The sequence below is a fragment of the Theobroma cacao genome, chromosome 2 (assembly GCF_053813885.1).
Source record: "Theobroma cacao isolate CCN51 chromosome 2, ASM5381388v1, whole genome shotgun sequence".
Classification (NCBI taxonomy): domain Eukaryota; kingdom Viridiplantae; phylum Streptophyta; class Magnoliopsida; order Malvales; family Malvaceae; genus Theobroma; species Theobroma cacao.
Window position 1 is genome coordinate 13,295,402 of NC_142640.1, and position 3,639 is coordinate 13,299,040.

A 3,639-nucleotide genomic window follows, 5' to 3' on the forward strand; every position below is an offset into this window, starting at 1 on the left:
TTAGACATCTAAAATTATTTTTTATTATAAAATATGTGTTTTCCACTTACATACTATATTTTTAGATGATTTTGAGATTTTTAAGATAAATGACAAAAATACCCCTGTGAGACGGAAATTATTATTTTATTTGTTTAAGTTGGAAACAGTTTAAAATCTTTTAGAATGTGGTATTTGGAAACAGTTACCCACAGGGGAAATGAAAAGCTGATATTAAAGCCTTGCGGGGTTCCGGTTGACATTCCGGGTAATGAATGTCGATCGAGACGTCGCGGCGGTTATCACGGGCTCGATGGGAGTTTCGGGTCGTGACAATTAAGTTGGTATCAGAGCTTTTTGTTTTAAAGATTAGAGTTTTAGGGTTTAAAGTTATTTTAAAACTGTTTTAAAAATTTATAGTGTTAGTGTGGCCCAAAGTTAAGTTAGGTTAGGTTGAATAAAATACATGCATAAGCATATAGAGCCTGAGGTTGCCTAAACTCACTTTGTTCCCTCTTATAGATTATTATGTCTCCTCGACGTGAACAACCAACTTTCACTAGATCAGCTGGGAGGGGAAGAGGTTGTGTCACGACCCGGAACTCCCATCGAGCCAGTGACAACCGCCGCGACGTCCCGATAAGCACTCATTACCCCGAATGCCGATCGAAACCCCGCAAGGCTTAGCATCAACTTCCGCATCTCCCCGGTGAGCGACAGTTATTAAATCTCGCATTTCAAGAAAACATAAGTTGGTTCCAACTCAAAATAATAAAATATTATTTTCTAGCTCACAGGGGCATTTTCGTCAATTTTTTTTTTAAAATTTTGAAATCCGAAAAATGTAATATGTAAGTGGAAACACATATTTCATTATTTAAATTAAATTTTGAAGTCTACAACATTCGTTTAAAGTAAAATTATAGCTATTTGAATATAATAAAAACATTAAATAAAATATTCTATTTTCTTAAAACACAATATTTTCAAAGTCTTCCTAAAATAACTTTTGTAGCGTAAAAGTAAAATAAATTTATTCATATAGTAATAAAGATAATTAAAGTATGAAATTTCGTTTACAGTGACACGTGGGCCCCTAACTAACCAAGAAAGTGTAGAGCTACGAACCATTACTTCCTATGATGCAACTTCGAGATTAATTCTCGTCTTAATCAACTATCAACAAACTGTCCTGAGCCTGAAAAATGGATAGGAAGAGGGGTGAGATTAAATAATCCCAGTGAGTAAACAATTACCATCAAAAGCATCTAAAGCCGAGTATATGGAGATAATATAAAAACGTTATATCTCAATAATGTTCATAACACAAATTTCGTTTCAATCTATACCAAACAATTTATTTTCATCAAAATTTCCCGACTTATGAATTTCTTAAACTTGGCCCCTGCCATAATCATTCTCACGGGTACCTTCGTCAAGGTATCCCATTGAGACCGCCAAGGCTGTTCAATGACCCATACCCATAAACATGTTTCCACATTTGACACACAGCCGTTCCTTGGCGTTGGCTGAGTCTCATTCTCACGTGGTGGCCCGAACGTGAGGTGCACTCAAATCATACCTCAGGAGATACTTCACCCAACATCTCCCCCTAGAGGTAAGTATATAATTGAGTTACCGTGCCCCTCTCATAGGCAGTCCACGGAAACCCCCACCACTGCAGTGACCGTTTAATATACTACCAGACCCATAAAATTTCTAGTAGCTTAATATGGCAAATAAAATTTAATCCAGTCTACCGAGACCAATCCAAAATTGCTCATATATTTCATGCCAACCCCAAAAATTTAGCCATCATGCTACCATAGTGTCATAAGCCCCAATTTCAATAACATATAAAATCATAAATTTCAACACAGTCTCCATATACTCAATTTTTTCAAAACAATATTTGATTTCAAAACCAGTATAAATCTCATTTTTATTAAAAAATATTTTAATTGGAAAACATAATATTTTATAATTTAAATTCACCATTCAATAAAAGCATCAAACAAGTATAATTACTCTAGATATTTAAGACGATAAATTGTCCACTCACAGTTTTAGGAGTCGATGTACTCCTAATCCCAGTCTTCAAGCACAATTTCTGTACTTTTACCAGTGTAATTTGCTCACCACCTATCCACAATGTACAATACATAATTCACCACATCAATGCTTGACCATTATAAAATCAATTCAGGCTCAGTATATATGCATGATATGACATGCAACTTATCCGACTACCGCTTAAATGCGGTGCTAACCTAATTCGGCCTATTACCCAATTAAATTACTAACGCGTCCAATTTAATCTCAAATTAATTTTTTTCAGTTTCTATATCTCAATTGTACCCAAATTGACTTAATGTCCCTCAGTGTGGTGCAAATTATCAGTCCCGATAGCAAATTACGAAAATACCCCTAATGGGTAAAAATTCATATTTTTACTCCGAAAATTCCCATTATTTTTCTAAACTCATAATTCATCATTATTCATCATAATTCCTCAAATAAACATCAAGATCATCAGCCAATATTCCCCTAGAAAATTTGGCCAATAATGGTAATGGAGGAAAATAAATTCTTTTCTTGTTGTTTTGTTCCTAAATATGCTAAACTAACTTAAAACACTAACATAACTTAAAATCAAATTAATCTAACAAGTTTCTCTCTCCTAACCCATTTTTCCAGAATTGAATTCATCCTCAAATCACATGATTCAACCATGGAAAATGATGGGAAATGCATGGGAAAGGTAAAGCACAAGTCAAAATCAAGAAATTTTACCTTTTGTCACTTGTTTCCTTGAATTTTCACCAAATTTTCCTTGAATTTCTCCCCCTAGGTTTTTGTTTTTCTTTTCCCCTTTGTTTTCTTGCTATGGCCGGCCATAATGAAGAGAAAATGGTGGTGTGGGCTGATTTTTATAGTTAAATAATATAATAATCTAAACTTGCCACATGTCACTACATTATTGGTCCATTTTTTAAATTCTTATCTTTTAAGCTTTAAATCTCCACCACACATTATTCCTTAAAATATCCATAACTTAGATAAAATTCTCAAACTTATCCAAAGTCTTGGTGAAGTAATTTTTAAAATTTACACTTTTGCCCCCGTAAAAATCAAAAATTACATTTTTTCCCCAAAAACTGAAAAATTGCCCATAGACATATTTTTCATCCCTTATACTCATACCATTCTCCAATTTGTCAAATGTGATCTAAATTCTCTCAAAATCTCAAAATTTGTCCGTAAGTGGAAAAATTACAATTTTACCCCTAGATAGTGAAAATTCTGGTTTGACTCCGAATTGATTCTCGAACTCCTAATTACCATTTTGAGTCATCCCTGTACTGTGAAACTCTTAATTTCACCTTAAAATTCCTATTTGAACTAGTTCGAGGCTTAATCGACTTAATGATACCATTAGGGGCAATATCGTCTTTTAACGATTTTTCGAACTTCCTAAATATACAAACATTCTATCGAGCATGTGAATGACATTATAATTATTTTACAAAGCAGGGTTTGACAGGTTGTTTCCAACGTCGTCTGTTAGGTGCAATAGAGGAGGAATCGACTGCATCCACCATTCGGGCAGCACCTACTGCTGAACAGACCGAGACTTCTCCACATCCTCCACCTCTTCCG

General features: G+C 34.3%; 1 long non-coding RNA gene across 1 annotated transcript; it reads right to left on the bottom strand.

The window, feature by feature from the left end:
* Positions 1 to 1,075: 1,075 nt before the first annotated feature.
* On the bottom strand, positions 1,076 to 3,011 carry LOC148764059 (uncharacterized). The gene is made up of 3 exons (XR_016024818.1): positions 2,773 to 3,011; positions 2,042 to 2,121; positions 1,076 to 1,177 (listed from the first exon to the last, which is right to left on the bottom strand). It is a non-coding gene; the product is annotated as an uncharacterized LOC148764059 (long non-coding RNA).
* Between the last annotated feature and the right edge of the window lie 628 nt (positions 3,012 to 3,639).